The 17,471-nt window shown below is 37.7% G+C and overlaps 1 long non-coding RNA gene across 1 annotated transcript in view; it reads right to left on the reverse strand.

The window, feature by feature from the left end:
• The window catches only part of LOC129411793 (uncharacterized), a 47,933-nt gene that overhangs the window by 20,318 nt on the left and 10,144 nt on the right, over positions 1 to 17,471 (reverse strand). The window lies entirely within an intron of this gene.

Below are 17,471 nucleotides of genomic sequence, written 5' to 3' on the forward strand. Positions count from 1 at the left end.
GTACACACATGATCAAAGAAAAAATATGTATAGCTCTATTACACGACGTGTTGAATTTAATATATACTGTACAGCATACTTAGAGATATTGGGCACCTGTGGTTGAAGCCCTGAACACAATGCCTCGGTTATGTGTGAAAATCTAAGATGAATTTTCATTTATTTTCTGTCCCCGACTCATCCTTTACAAAAATGACAGCGTCTTCTTATTGATTTTACTCTCAGAGATCAATCAGCTTTGCCCTGACTCAGACAAAATATACAGCCCCCTCCTTGAGAATGTCCACATCCCCATTCAGAGAGGAGACCCCTGTCAGCCACACCCACAAACATGCACAGCAAAAGGCTTTAGTGTCCAAATAGCTAATTGGCACGGGGAAAAAAACTAATATTTATCCTATGTGACCTATGTCAGATATATTAGATATACAAACATGGAAACCCCAGTGTTGATAAGGATGACAAGTTCTTTTAATAAAATTCCCTAAAAAGATTAGAATTGTGAATAATATAATCAAACTGATAAAAAGTTACTGAAGAGGAACTTAAAAAAAAGTTTATGGACTCGCATTGTCTTCTGGCTCCTGTTTTGAAAAAAACTTTAATTTGGCTCATCAGTGTTAATTTTATCATTCAATTGTGTGATTCCTCTAAACAGATTGCACCCAATTTTATTTTTATAGTGTCTTTCTGAATGTGCTTTTAAAAGTTCCAGTCCATGCAAACCTGAGAAAACCTGAGTGAGCCAACATTATTTTCTATAAACGTTAGCAATCAAAAAGGACTGTGGTTACTCAGTCCAGATAAACAGAGGACTGTGCCAGGAAATTTATCCAGTAAAAAAGCAAGAAAATTAAAATAGAAAAGACTAAATTAAACTGTTAGAAAACTGGATTTTAACTTGAAATCATTGTTTCAATGTTTTCAAAAATTAGATGTGCTAGCATGGTCAAAACCATTTATATAACTCAGTAAGGGTCCAAGTATGTCCTCCCCCTGCCATTTCTTTTCCATGTTTTCTGAGCCTAAACCAGACTCAAGTGTGGAGCTCCCCTGATCGCAGAGGCCCATCCTGCCCCGACCTTTGCCCTGATCCTGGCACACGAAGCCCAGCAGCTGTGCAGAGATGGCCCTCAGTCACGCGTACTGCCCCACTCTGCTGCCCGGCTGCCCCTCTGCCCCCCCCACGACTGCATGGTACCTGGCACTGGGCACAGACACAGTCATCAGCCAAAGCCATTACCGTACATTGCGGCCTGGTGGGTTAATCCAGGGTTAATTCTATTGGCCTGTGGGACAGAGGGAGCATAGAGACAAGAACGGGTTTAATAAACAAGAAAATCTATGGAGGACACTGTGTCTTATGTAGTCTATTTCATTATTAGCAGCAGGATTGGATGGAATTAATTAAGAACTGAATGTCTACACAGTAAGTAGTCTATTCATATTGGTTTGTTTTAAAAACTGTTTAGCAATCTCTCCATGTGGTAACTACAATAACATTGCTTCATTATATTAGATTTTATCAACAATATCTATTCTATAAACTAGATGTTGAATTCCACTACAACTATAAATGATTTGAAATAGTTTAGACAAGGCTAATAACATTTGTCGTAACTGATGTCAAAATAGTTCCATGATCAAATATCCAAGTTATCAATAAAACAAATACCACTGGTTGTACAGGTTAACTGCTGCACCATAACATTTATTGTGTCAGTAATGTATGAAGAGAAAGGGGTTACTTCTCCCCCCTTTTTGCCCTAACGTCACAATTTTCACATTTAAATGGTTTCACGTGAAATTGCAGACTACCTTTTCACCAATTTGCTTGTTGGAATAAATAAACTAAGGGCTTTTAAACAGGCAAAGCTAGTGATTGGCACTGTGACAAAATATTTCTTCTCATACATATACTATTATCAGCCTATTACTGTCACGCGCAGATGGAATGGGGAAAAAATCTTTTAGACGTGTTTCCTACAACATCATATCAAACAAATGCCACTTTATTCTGTGAAACCAAAAGTTCATTTACAAAAGACTAGTTGTTGCAATCGCAGCTCTAATGTAGTAGCGAGGAGGAAAAAAGGGTAATTGGTTTGGTAAAGATCGTTTTCCATCGCTACATAAAGCACTACACAATAGAAAAGGTCGCCAATTAAGCAATCATGAATACCAAGTACCATAGCTGATGAAAATAGGCCAGTGGTTTAAATAGATTTGCAAGCAATTTACCTTTTCACAATGTTGGCAATCTGATGCAATTTGCTTGCAATTTTGTCTGCTTTCAGTAGCACTCCGCTCTGACACTGCGCGGTGCAAATGGCAAAGAGGAGCGCATAGAAAATGTAAAACTATCTTGGCCACATCAAGGTATCAGAATGGCGCTTCATCAGGAAAATTACAACAATTAGCATAAGTGCTCCAAAATCAACACTTTAAATGTCAGCGCCAAAGGTTGGGCCATAGATGAGGCCGGGTGTCCTCCTGGATGGATTCAGGGCGAACCAGCAGCAATCAGCCATCATCTCTCTGTGATGGCCACAATTGCTGTGACATTCTCTCAGGCCTGTCATTCTTGGTCACCCACAATTTGCTCCTGGTAGAATTGTGACTGCCTACAGACCATTTTATAGACAAATATTTTCCTCTGCCAACTTTTGCCTCCAGGTATTGATTATGTTGGACATATTTAAGGCATCTTAGTGAAAATGTGGGATTAAGTTAGTCATAAGTTACAACTGTATTCAGTGTATTCAATGTCAAATGACAAAGCCTTAAAGATTTCATGTTTATTTATTAAATTGTGATCATATTGGATCTTATTAAATAAATGTTGCCTATTGTGAGTAACAATTGATATTATGTGATGTCAGCAAAGAAATTATCAAGCATAAGTTATACTCCTTAAAATATGTTGTGCTTTGTAGTTTATTTATAGGTTAGAGAGTGATGAATAAATGCTGTTGCCATTAACGATTCAAAACAAAATATTAGATCTTTTGAATGGTCAAAAGTCCTCACACTATAAATAGGTAATTAATAGCACTCAGTCAAATACAGTACAGGCAGTGGCCCTTTCTCACAGGCCCATCACTCACATATAGTTACATTTTAGTAGTTTATTAGAGTATTAATCACTCAGCAGATAGTCTTAACCCCGATGAAATGTTTAAGTGTGTGGCTTCTGAACATGAGCTTCCGACATAAGAAAAAAGTTGCTAATTCTCTGTGAATGTGACAGAAGCTCTCAAAAGCAGCACTTTAAACTCTCTCATTTAACTCTTTAAGGTAGAATGGCAGGACATTGCTTAAGTTGTGATGAGGAGTCTGCAGTGAGCACTTAGCCTTATCTTTGTGTGTCATCTCCTGCCTTGAGGCACAGCTCCAGTAGTTTCCCTCGCAGACTCGCAGCTCTGGAGGTGAACTTGTCAGATTTGCCACAGGGGACAGATGTGTATGTTGTCTGGCTCCGTTTTATGAATGGAAAAAGGAAGCACACATCACTGCCATAATGATGAATAGGAAATGAGTTTATGGCTTTGGCTTCACAGGTTGAGGCAGAAGAAAAATTGTTTTTGAAAAAACGATTGCCCCAAAACCATGAGGGAATTTTATTTTGTATTTTTAAATTGGATTGACCAAGGTGCAATGTTAATGGTTGTTTGCTGAAGTTTGCTGTAAAAAAAGTTTAGCAGAATCAGATGAAGTGAGATGAGTTATTTGTTAAAAAAGCATACTGTCAATATTGCAAACGATATTGTACTCAAGTAATCGCAATATTTATTACCACCAAATACAAAATGCTTTAGGAAATATACTATATGATCCATTGAAGTTAAAGTTAAAAGAAGTGATATGTTTGAATTGTTACAGCTCATTACAAAAGTTGGTCTTAGAATTGAAGAACAATAAATTTCCGATATTTAATCACATTTGAAAGAACAAAACATAAACTCTGTGAGCCATGCTTCATTAGTAGATCCCTGTCTCATGGTTCATTTGTCTGCATTGATTTTACCGTTTAAGTATCATTGCTTTAACACTGCATTTGTCAATACGTATTCACCGTGCGTCCGCAATAGGGACAGCGGAATTTCTCATCATTTAAGCACAGATAGTGATTTCCTTTCATGTAAGAAGGAAAAAAGTAAACAGGCTTGTGTTTATATGAAAGTAATAGAAAGAGGCATAGCACAGCGAGTGGAAGAAAGTTACTGGTCCTTTCTAACAGATGGGCTCTATAGGCTGGCTCCGGGTTCAGTCTTTTGTGTAGACGCTGCCCTCTAATTACAGCTGATGAGTGTGTGTGTGCGTGTGTGGGACGAGAGGGGAGGGGGGAGAGAGGGGTAGAGGAGGGGGGAGGGGGTGAGCAGGTGACGGGACGAGGAGAGGAACCTGTGGCAGCACCCGCACCATCAGGCACAACGTAGCCCCAGCCTGACAGCTAATTAGGAGCGACACGGGTTTCTCCCAATGTAACAGATGTTGCCTAATCAGTCCAGCTCGAGAGAAGCCCGCGCCAGCAACATTTCATGCACAATTTCACCATCTAAAAGGGACCAAATACTTAATGCATTGTAAGGCCCGCACAGCTGTTTCTCTCGTCAGGAAAATCTCGCAGTCAAAAATATTCATGTTTTATGTAACTCTAACCGAGTGTCCATAATGCCATAATCGCTGAGAAAAATTGCAGCCAGGCATCTGCCAAAGATTTCAGCTCTGTTGGGCTCCACCACTCTGATGGAGCTAATTCAGATTGGACTTTTAAAGACTTGGGCTGACAAATAATCAATGAATCACACACCAAATAATTTTCCCCGATAAACAATAAAAGCCAATGGAAGATTTTGAATATTTTGAGTGTTTGTAACTGCAGTCTGAGAAACCGGTTGTAAATTACCTGAAAAATAAAATCACTCCTGTAAATGTATTCCTTCAATGTTTTATCCCAGTTGGTGCCGATGTTGGAATTTCAGACAGCAGACTGGCATGGTTTTAAAAAAAAAAGGAAATCTAAAAACTACTGCTGCAGATTCTACCTATTTAAATTTATTTTATTCCATAGAGACAGTGAAAGTAATGTGCAAAAAACAGATCCACATTGTAGTTCTTTGGAGTTCCCAAATTTTTATCTTAATGACACCACTATGTGACATTTCGGGGTCAAGCCCTTTTTCAGACAGTGAAAGTAATGGACATAACAGCTAAACAGTGTTAAAGCTACTGAACTCATGACATGTGAATTTAAAATGGTTTATGTCATTCTATATATTAGCTATAAAGCACTTAAAAAAATGTGTTTTGTGCAAATCATGTATAAATGTATCAATCTTACATTTTTGTACTAGCACTTTATCAGTGAAATGTTCATTTGTGTCTTCTTTCTGTCTTCAACATCCCAATCTTTCTCTCCCAATCTGTTCCTGCTGCTGTATTGGCCATATCTACTCAACTCTGCATTTTTATCTGATGCACTAGATGACAGGTAATCTAGCTCAAAGTTCCAACAATTGCACACAAAGAAAAAAGAAAAACGCGCTTGATGAAATCGGAGCAGTTATCAGACTAACCATTACCTGTCAGACTCTCGGCTTCAATTTAAGGGTGCATCAATTTTCTGAAGAGGAAATCAAGGGCGCAGGAGAAAAGGCGAGCAGATAAACAGTGACAAAGGCCTCTTTTCTGTTGCCTTTATTTATGATGGGATGTTGCCGAGCAGGGACCCGGGCCAAGGGCTTTATCAGACCCACTGATACATGTGTGATAGCTGGGACTCTTCACCCTTGATGAAGTGCCGCGCTGGCCACACACACACAGACTTCAAGCTCAAATGACTTTCGCTGGAAAAACCTGCGGAGACAGGGGAGTCCCTAAACGGTTATGCACACGGCTCAGGGGGTGACGGAGAGAGAGAGAGCAAACATGTTGGAGTGTGTGGGGGTGAGAGGGGAGGAGGGAGAGGGGGCTGATGGGTAAGACTTGTTTGTTCACGGGAGGCCACGTCTGGATCCACGGTAAATAAATAGTGCCAGGGGTTAGTGATGGTTACATGGGAACAAGTAACATGGGAATGGGTCTGAACTGTATCTGTTATCCCTTAGTAAAATACATTTAATTTCAAGCTTTTTGATTTGTGAAATATTGTGACAATTTCTGGGATAAGTAAAAATAATACAAAACAGTTTCTGGTCATTGTATTACAGATAATTATGTGTAAAAAACATTGTGTATTCTATAAAACAGTAAAGATAAAATTGTCAGGTGAAAAAATAATATAGTCTTCACAGTTGTTTACATTTTTTACAGATATACCCAGCCATTTGTTAAGTGGTGACCAAATTTGAATCAATATCTCAGATTACAAGAACAAGTTTGGCCATATTTGTTTTTTTGTTGTTATTTAGATAGTTAAACAGCAGATCGGTTATTATTGCAATTCATGTATTTTAAAAGAGTACAAAAACATCTTATACCATCCCTTTTTGTGCACCACCTTACACAACACTACAGTTCTGTTGAAGAAAGGACAGTGTGTAATTACCTAAATGAAGACAGTGACTTACCCAGGCCCATCACAGCTGTCTGTACTTCGTCATCACTTTACGGGAGTAGGTGGGAGTAGGTGGGTGTCTAAGCCAACTGTCCTAATGTTGTGATAGCTCTGTGTGGGTGCACGTGTTATGGCCTGCTTAAAGAGGCTAAGGGCTCCCATGCTGACAGTTAACTGGGGAGACACGGATGAACCATAATTAGATTCATCTACTGTTATTGACAAACGCCTCAAGACTCCGGGTGGATCAATAAGCACACTCACCATATTGTTCCAAAAACCAATAACAGGGAATATTTGTCTTCTCTGCATTAGATACAGTCAAATAATTAGATGTGCACTTTTAAATATGGATAGTCCCAGCTGTCAAGTCGAGAGGACACTGTAACAAATCTACACTGGCTATGGTTCACAGTGGTGTTATATGGGGGGGGGAAAAAAACAAAACTACTTTTAACTTTCTATAAAGGTAAATCCTGATAGAATACAGCAATGAAAAGGTTTTTTTTTGTTTAAAAGAAAGTACATGAACCACTAATGTAAATGCAGACATGGATGTTAAAAGTGGGTGAGGTATTCTATACAACTTTAAAACAGAAAACCAGCAGATAAGAAACATATTTGTAAACCTGTCATGATAATTACTATGTTTACCTATGATTCAATATATGAAAGCTGGAACCTAATATTTTGGGGCTCAATATTTATCGCGTGTACAATTTCTTTGCAATTATGAGGAGTTTTTTTTTTTTTTTTTTTTAATTACTTGTGTAATATATGATTTGAGCTGTAGAGGGTAGAATAAATAACTTCTATGGATAATTATTGGTTAATTAATGGTTAAATTTGTTGTAGCTCAAGCCTTGTAATGATACAGTATATTTAAAATTGGCTAACTGAGATTATCCCGTTTTGTATCAGTGATATAAAGTAGTTTCAATAGTATCACGTAGTGCAAAATTTCTCTGTAGCAAAATTTGTTCTCGTGACAGACCTATATATTTGTTCTTTCCTTTAGACCACAAAACATCTTACATTTACCCGGCAAGATATTTTAGACCATTGCAACTTCCTTAGCAGAGTGCATCCTCCTCTCAATGATTCATTTCTGATAGAGCAAAACCTGCTAATAATGTGGTGGAAATATTGATTTTAATATTGTAATAAATTTTTAAAAATATGTGTTTCTTCTGCCACATTTGAGATTATAGCCACAGAGTGCACATATTACCTATGATTACCTAAAAGCTTTGTACTCAATTCAATATTGACCAAAATAAATACCCACTTCACTCCCATTGATGCTCGATCACTACAGCATTTTTTACTTTCAATCATCACATGCTTTTTGTTCTCCATAGCTGCACCACTTATTGCCACCATCTTTGCAACAATGCTGTTAAAATGAGCTTGACTTAACACACGTCCAATACATCAATACATATTTTTTGCAGCTAAAGGTAGAAGGTAAGCTAATGTGTGTAGATCCAGATAATGGACAAGTGATAATGGACAGCAATTAGCAAAGCACCAGCCGTGAGAAAAGCTGTGCTGTGTGTGACTACTTGTTCTCTCTGATTATTTGTTTTCCACCAATGAGGAAGATGTGCCTCGTATGTGAGAATTTAACTAATTGAACTACATTCTATTCTACATTGTAACTTCTATTTTAGTATTCAGATGACAAAGGTTTAAAGAGCTTGTAAATTACAGCCTTATTTCATAGCTTCTTTGTATGTCAAATACTGCAATAACATTCTGCATCTGCCTCCTTTTTTCTTACAAGTAGACTTCAATTTAACATGTTATAGTGTTAGAAAGTACAGTGCAAAGAAATAGGGCTACATAAAATACATACAGGATTGAATAATCAAACTACAAGAAGACATGAAACAGTTTTTGCTTTTGTGCCAAAGGTAGAGGATTGTCAGGTAGATACCAAACCAATCTGAACAGCACTGCATACTAATACTGTAGCTGATAGCAGAATGAAAAAAGCAAAAAGACAAAAGATTCGAGGAAATCTTTAAACACAGATCAACAAAAAGACTATGTAATGTGTCTGTTGTAACACTTATCCAACAATGTGTATGTTGTATATTGTGACTATTGCCATGAGATTGCAATACAACAATGGGCAGCTATAACATACCAATAAGTAATAACAAAAATAAAACGGTCCCTGGGTTTGCTGGGACATGGGTTGGTAAATATGCATCAGTGTCCAAACCTGAAATGTGATTGGTGCATTGCGAGACATGACAGGCGATTACTCACACTAAGTGTTTCCTGAGCGCAGCCACAGCGCTCATATTTGATAAATGATTCACGTGTATTTTAATTTGGGTGCCCTTTGACCTCTGGGGCCAGCTAATGTCTTGTGGGGTCACACGCACAGACCGGGACAGACCGGGAGCCAGTGCCACAGCAGCCACAGTTAATGGGATTATCTCAGCAGTGGAGCAGCATCTCTAACCCCAGCTCTGGTCCCACTGTGGCCATCAGAGGGGCTCCTGGTCTTTAACGCATCATGAGAGCGGCTGTGATCGCCCGCTGTGGTCCCTTTTCTCTCTCACACACATAACCTCTGCCTCTTTATAGACATACCCCCCTGAGGAGAGCTAAAGCAGCATCCAGCAGGTCACCATAAGACACCATTAACCCTGAACATCCACTCTGCTCCATGTACGTTTAAAAATCACTTGTGGCAGCAATCACAGCCGCGTCAACACCTTGTATGCTGACCCCAAGTCCATAGCTTTTAATGTGACGCTCAAACCTCTAATGGATCTGTACTGGTGTGGCGGTGAGACATGTAGCTCAACAATAAAAAACTAAATGCTAATTTTTATGCTACTTTGATACTCGGAAAACACGGAAGCCTGGGCGCGCATTCCTTTCCGTCCACACTCCCAACACGATTACTTAGAAATGAAGCGGAAAATGGAAGCGATTTATTAACGAGACATTAGAGAGGCACTTTTAATAACCTTCCCATCCTGCCCAGCGGGGAGCAGCGGATTACACCACACAGGTTTCGGTGACACCAGAAAGGAAGTCCCCCGCAGGGTGTGTGAAGAGCGGAGAGGGGAGCACAATGCCCGGCCTGGGGTTCTCACATCCAGCTCTGGGCCCTCACCCCGGGGGGAAGGACAATGGGTTAAAAAGGCATGAATGTCCTGCCTATCCAGGATATAATGTAGGTGCCTGCCACTGGCTCTGAATGGGCTGACGGAGCGGCGCAGGGACAGAGCACAAAAAGCCTGTAATAAAAGAGATTCCTCGGGTCAGTAAAGCATTGCATTCAGTGGCGGCCTCCTCAGCACAGTGCACAGCTTCTGCTCACACATTCACCTTTTTAGTCCAAACTGCAACATCTCGCTGCCTATAGGATATGCTTCAATGGTGAATACATGCGTGAATGGAAGTGTTGTTTGTCAGAATCCCAGGGCCAGAAATCAAATTAGGACCAAAACTTTTTAAGAAGACATTAATTAAAACCGACATATGGTAGTGGATTTGGTGCCATTATGAAATTTGAATGGGAATATACAATACAAATCTAATTGGGAAAAGGAAAAATAAACCAACAGGCATTTTGCTAACCTTAGAAACTTAATTTCATCCACAAAAGTAAATAATGAAAAGAATATGCAACATGTGGACCAAAACTATCTGATTATTTTGTGTGGTATCTTAAAGTTTCAAATTAAAGCTTTGTAAGTAGTACCATTGCTTTTTCCCACCATTGTTGTTCTAAATTTGAGCGTGTTGAATGTGTTTCTACAGATTAACAACTGGGCTATAAGAAAGGAAACATAATAATGGACTCTACTTTTCTTTACATTGGCAATTTTTCCTAAATAAGCTTTGCATTTAATGGAGCATGTTAAAAGCACTTATAAGAAAAAGAGATCTGGTTTAAAAGGTAGGGCGTCGCTCCCGCTCAGGTCCGGATTAGAAGAATTCCTGGGTATCAGGTGACATATGTTCGTGCAAACGTGTGAGAAATCAGAAATCAATCCTTTGAGACGTGTACGCGCTCCTAATTTGTTTGTGCTAATTTAACACCACAAAGAAGCCATCGCAGTCTGACACTACATCTGTGAAGAGATAAGATAGGCCTATAGATTTACCATTATTGTAAAAATTGTTTAGAATAATGATGGCATATGTCAGTAAAATATAATGTATTTGTTGTTCAATGTGGTCACATGTAGAGGTGAGAGGTGTCTCAAATATAATATTGCAATTAATGTTTTGCAGGTATTCAAAATTAAAATACTGAGTATATCATCTATAAAATTAATTAATATTAAAACTATTAAAAATACCTCAAATAGAGAAAAAGATGCCTCTCGAACAAGGGTATAAAGTGGTATTTCTGCAATTTTGTTGTAAATTTTATGGTTCTGAGATGTAAACCTCGACCAGAATGTGTATAGACACATTTTAGCACAGTCCTCATATATGTTAACATATTGGTTGAATATTGTTATCAAGATGCAAAAATAAAAAGTTGTATTAATTTTTGTCAGTATTGCCCAATCCCTACACACAAGCAACTGTATCATTCACATTGCAAGTTATTAACAGTGCCTTGACAGAGGTCTATCCAAACCAGAAATAGAAATGTATTTATGTAAATGTGAATATCTTTCCTTGTTGCTCTCAGTAATGCTTTTGCATAATCCTGTGCATATGTAGATGCTGTGTCCTTCTGGTCTGAACAATGATTAAATCCTTTGTACAATTGACAGTGCAGGACAATCAGATAATGGCAGGAGACAAGAGATGATGCAGACACAGAGTGATGCCTTTACTGCACTAATCTAATTAAAGTAAATAAACTTAGAACTGATGTGGCCGGTGACAAAACGCTGCAGAGGAAAGCTAATTTGTTTCCTTGTTGTGGCTCTAGAAACAGATAATACTGTTTTATTACACAAAGGTCACCAGGGAAATTAACTCCAAGCCCAGCAAATAAAAGACAGGCCGGGCACTCAGAATAACAAGTACATACTGATTACATTCAATCAGCCTGTCCCACCAGGAGCCCATAGGCTGACCTTTCTACTGCCTGTCAGGAAATAAGGAAAGTCAACGCGGGATGGGTCACTTACATGGGACCGTTCACATGTTGTATTGGAGGAACAATCGAGACAGACAGTCACTACAGAGGGAATAGTTCAAGTAGTTTGTTTGAGAGAAGTTCAATTCGGAATATACTGAATGAAAATACCACTGCTTTGATAGAATACAATGTTTTGGCCATTGTCAATTCAGGCATTATTTATTTATTTGATATTTATTATTTCATAATAAAATAAAAGCTAATATACTTCTTTATCTTAGTTCTAAACAGGTTTATCAATTTTCAATCCTTGAAACTTTTTTGGGTGGTTTATTCTACTGCTACGTTATAGTTCTTTGCTAAAATTGATTTTAAAATTGTACGGTAAATAAAAAAAGAAAAAACAATGGACTGACTTATGTTAAATTACTGCTTAACTATTGTGTTATATGAAAAACTTTCCAATTTTAAGAAAAATCGTAAATGGGATAAAAGTTAATCAAAGATGAGAAAAAGTTATAATACTTCAAAAATATTATTACCTGAGTAAAAGTAGTAAATATACTACACCTGCATCGCACTTTGTCAAGAAGAAGTTTTGTCAGCTGAATAAAAAATGAGGTCTTTTTGGCTCATATTTGAGACAATTTGCCTTTAATGTCTGTGGTGATTGACTGGCTTCATCTCCTGCATTATTTGTAGCTTTTCCAAACACCACTCGCTGCTGGATGTGTTTTTATTGTACACTTTCATTTCATTTTGAGCCTCCCTTACCGGGCGCACTTACTCATTGTCTCCACTCTTCCTCCATGATTGATGTTTACAGGTCATAGCAATACTCTTTACTCATTAGTTAGAAAGGGAATACCGAGGCCGAGTGAGATATTGCCCCTAAACACAGGCAGCTTTCCCAATGTGGTGGACAGAGCGAGCCTGCAGCATCAGTGTGTGATAATAGGCCCCTGAACTATTGCACGTTTCAATCAATGGAGACACAAGTAAATAAAAAAACTCAAGGGGAAGATTCAGCAGCATCGATCCCACTGGGCCCAACACAGACCTTGCTGACAATCTTTGGTCTGGGCCAGTAATGCTCCCAGTCATCTACAAAATCAATGAAACTCATCCTTTCAATAGCATCCAATTATTAGCACAAAGTAAAGGCAGCCGTCTGCGATAAATCAGAAAACTTCATTGAGAAGCCACAGAGACAAGATAAATGCTAATTGAAATGGGTATAATGTGTAAAATGTAAATACAATGTTATTACATATTAGGTTTCTCTGGTTTGAGGTCAAAGTGCATTACTTATTGATACGAGTGATCACTAATGAACTGCTTTTATGTGTAAGCCAATAAATGGTAATAAAAAATAGACCACAATGTTGTCAAAGCTCATCACATCTTATCCAAATTCCATTTAGGACATTTGAATCAATAAACTTCATTTTTGTGGAAATATGCTATCTTTTTTTTTTTTTATCTGCCCACAACTTAAATACAGTGTGACAGCATTTTAAATGTATTATTTCTTATTTATTTATTTATACTTTTTACAATAAAAAAGAGGCTGAACTGAAAAAATCTGAACTAATCATGAAATCAACTAAAATATTATGCAATTTAAGTCAATCAGAGTACCAACCACACATCAACCACAGTGTGCTGATGTGTGCTCCAAAAGGAATTACTATGAGATTTAATCATATTGATATAAATTACAGACAAGTCTATATTTGACCAGGTTAACTTTTGGTCATTAAAACACTAACCTGATTATTTACAGTTAGTGCATTATATTTTGTCATTAAAAGGAAAGCCCTAACATTCCCCTTTGGCTTGCCCTGAGTACTAACCATTAATTTCCCATCATAGTTTGTGTTAATTAAAAAAGCTACATGTTTAATTGCCATTAAATGTAATGATGTTAGATCTCATGTTCGTATGCTGGGCTCCTCCCATCACTGGGTCGTTACTCAAACCCGCTGGATTTAATCAGATCTAGTACCAAGTCTTGTCTCTAATTATTTGCTCCGCTTCCTCATTTAATCTTACTAAACAGCTCGCCGTGTGCACAGCTGCTGTTACTCCTAATATTTCTTAGTGATGACGAGCGTTCATGATGGACTACTGCCATTAAGAGCTCTGCCAATGTAATTATTTGCTCGCATATACCAAGTGCTAATTGAGAAACACACATCTACATGAGAAATTATTAATGAAATTAAAGGAACTTTGCTTTTGTATCAACATTTCAATGTACAGCGTTAAAGCAGAGAGATGACAAATTCCCATGAATCAGATGAAAATTTACATCGCAAAAAATGAGCCATAAAACTATGCACAAATAAATACATGTTGTGACAGAATTATACACTGTAAAACACGTATTGATACATTTAAGATGATGACAGCACAATTTGTTTTTTGTCCCAATGTGGATGTATGACCTTTCAACTTTTTCCCATTATACATAAATATTTACTTGAATGATTTCTGTACCTATTCCTGTATTAATCATTTTCTACCACAAAAAATATCTATTGTTATTATTATTGCTATACTATTTACTCTATAGCCTTGTTTTAATGCAGTTATGTGATCTATTTATTTGATAGTGACAGTGCATATTAATAAGCATATGTAATTACAGTGTAAATATGCCAGATTCTATTAAAGATGTTCATTTACATCTGTTGTCCCTAGGCAGAAAATGCAGAAAACAGTTACAAAAGACTGCAAAAAAATGACAGACAACACAGAATAACAAAAGGCCATCCAAAATGTTGTTAGACTTTCCATGTCGTCGGCACAGCTGTATGAGTGATCTAAGTAGGACAGTTCCAGTAGCCAGTGTGGGAGGGTCTCGGGTCTTACTGTGCTAATTTATGAGCCGTCTCCAAATGTCATAAATCTGTAGAGTTCACAGCTTATCAACACCACTGCTGTTAGGACAGACTGTGGTTACTGCACACACAAAATCAATCAGGGACACTTCATATGGAAATACAGGCATGATGTCACTACTCACAAACAAACACTGATTCAACTTATTACAGAGAGCTGAAAGTCCATCACTGTACATTTAATTAAACTGTCAGTCTAATAGTTTTATGCAAATGCTATCTACTATACTAATGTAATATGTTAAAGTAAAGAAATTGTACCATATGTAAAAGTTTGTCAAATGTAAACCTAAGAAATGCTACATCAGAACAATATTACTGAAACTGAGAGAACTTGAATGAACTTATAAACTTAAATACTAAATAATATTAAATACTAGCCTATTAAGACTACAAATAATTCCAATAAATCAAAAATATATATTTATAAAACATTTCTTGTGCTACAGTCACAAACCTGACTGCATCACTAACTTCTACCTCTAACTTTAAAATGTAAAAAGCTTCCAGAAAAAGTAGCCTACTCAAAAAATAATAAAACAAAACAAATAATAAAACTACATGAGTAAAAGTAGAAACATTTTAGGACGGCATTAGTAACTCCACATATCGTCACGCTCGTACCATGTCAAACCTCTTTAGGAATCCCACACGAGAAACACATTGTGAGTGAAGTGTCGGAGGAACGCGCTCAGAGTACGAAGGGAAAGAAAATCTGATTAAACAATTAGTGTCAATTAGCCCCGACCAAATCATTCCACAAACAATTGGTCTCTAGTGCCCGGCTTAATTACACGCGACTTTCAGCTCCTTATCACGAGCCACGTCGCCCTGTGATTCATGTCCGACTCACGCCTGTCCCTCAAGCACCATCAATTATCCTCCAGTAAACCAATCCACCAGAAAACTGCAGCAGCCCTGCGCCCGCCGCTCTGATTAGCATAGCTCTGTGGATGCTCGTCAGCTGCAGCCTCCTCTGATGAGATGAGCGGTTAGCCTCGGGATCAATACACACAAAAGGCCTTGTTAGACTTTGATTTGCCCTGATTTTAAATACTTTTGGAAATACGGGACAGCCAGTTCAGCACAGAAGTTTCACAAAGAGATCAGACACAATCACTTCTCAATAGTTTACAATATATAGTTGAATGAGCAGGGATGTGACAGCTATATTTAATCAATATGTAATGATAAGTAAATTTAAAAAAAATCTTTAAATTAAGTACTAAAATAATACTTCTATTTGTATCATTTTGGGAACTTGATAGGTAGTAAGTAACTACAATATTAGTGGAAGCAGTTGAAGTACCAAATACACCACCGACAGAAGCACAAGTAGGGGTAATCCTAATAGCAGTAATATTAGAGTATTAGTTGTGCAAGGTGTTAGTAGTGGTTCATAGTTGTTAGTAATAGTAGTAGAGCAATAACAATAGCAATAACAATACTGCACTGTAAAAGCATGTAGTGTTATTGTAGTATTTAAATTAGTAGTAGCAGTAGTTACAAAAATATCATCTTTAATTTTCATTATTAAATTGCAAAGTACTTTTTACATTATCAAAGACATCTAAAATTAATTTGGTACTATACAGAGGTGATACTCACAATTTGTACCAAACAAACCGCGCTATTTATAACACTGCCGTAGGGACTATAACAATATTGTAATAGCTCGCTGCTCAACAATGAAAGACAACACAAACAATACAACAACAGCATGATGTTACAAGTCGCAGCCTGTCCCAGAATGTGAGGCTGCAGACCCCACATCCACCGGCGCACAGCGAAGGGGAGAGACAGCAGGTGCGATGACATGTTAAATTACCCCGGTGATGTATAGCTTAATGAACCCCTTGTGTTGATCACGCTCCACATTAATCAACAGCCATGAGCAGATTCCCTTATTTTCTCAATGCTGCCTTGATAAACTGCAATTTCATTTAACCTTGGACAGCAACTTTAATAGCTTCCACAGGACAACTGTCAATACTTCCCTGGGTATACAGTGATTAAATTGCAAGGCGAGAAGAGTGTCCCAGGCTTCCTCCTAAGGCTCATCCACAATAACCCCCCTCCTCACCCCTCCTCTCTGCGATCCACCCCTCGCGCACACACAACCCTAGACTTCAAATCACAGTTTGTACTTTCACTCTAGGCCCGCTTTAAACCAGCAACGTCAAGACGCACTTGGGTCAATTTTAAAACCCTGTGAAAATGGTTTTATTTCTAATACTGTGCAAAAGGATTTAATGATTCTAAGGAGCCAGTGCACCAGCAAATACACTGACTATAAGACACATTGGTAAAGAAAAAGTGACCAGACCTGCATAGAAATGTTGAGGTAGATGTGCTTTACAATGAGGAACACAAGCTTTAATTAGCAAAAGTGTTTGTTCCTAGTGAAGGGTAATAGGCATAATATCATAAAGTAAAAATGTGCACAATCTGTAAAAAAACAAACATAACATTATCATCTTGTAATCATTTTGCTGTTGTTGTTTTAGTGGTTTTGCCTGTAATTTTCTTATGAAATATAAATGTAGAGTTCATCCAAGCATTCCTAAACAACAGCATTTGCAGCTCATAAAACTACAATATCTTATTCTATTATAAAAGCAATTCATCTATACCAGTCATTTACTATAAAATAACTTAAACTTAAATTATTTCATTTTCTAAATATTTTGAATAGAATTGTAGGGCTGTCTTGAAGGGTAAAATGTCATTCTTCCATATCAATTGCCATGTTAGAAATTCACTAGTTGGACAAGACCGAGATGGACAGAACAAAACAGGCTGGTGACAGGCAGTGACCTGAACCCTGTCATAATGATTTTCAGTGATATCCTCCACCCTTGTCAATTTAGCATAAATTATCAGTCATGAAAGACCTGCTGGCTGATTAAAACCAATTGTCTGCGTATAGAAG

Source organism: Boleophthalmus pectinirostris, unplaced genomic scaffold, assembly GCF_026225935.1.
Source record: "Boleophthalmus pectinirostris isolate CB_2022bp ecotype Guang Dong unplaced genomic scaffold, ASM2622593v1 HiC_scaffold_6, whole genome shotgun sequence".
NCBI lineage: Eukaryota > Metazoa > Chordata > Actinopteri > Gobiiformes > Gobiidae > Boleophthalmus > Boleophthalmus pectinirostris.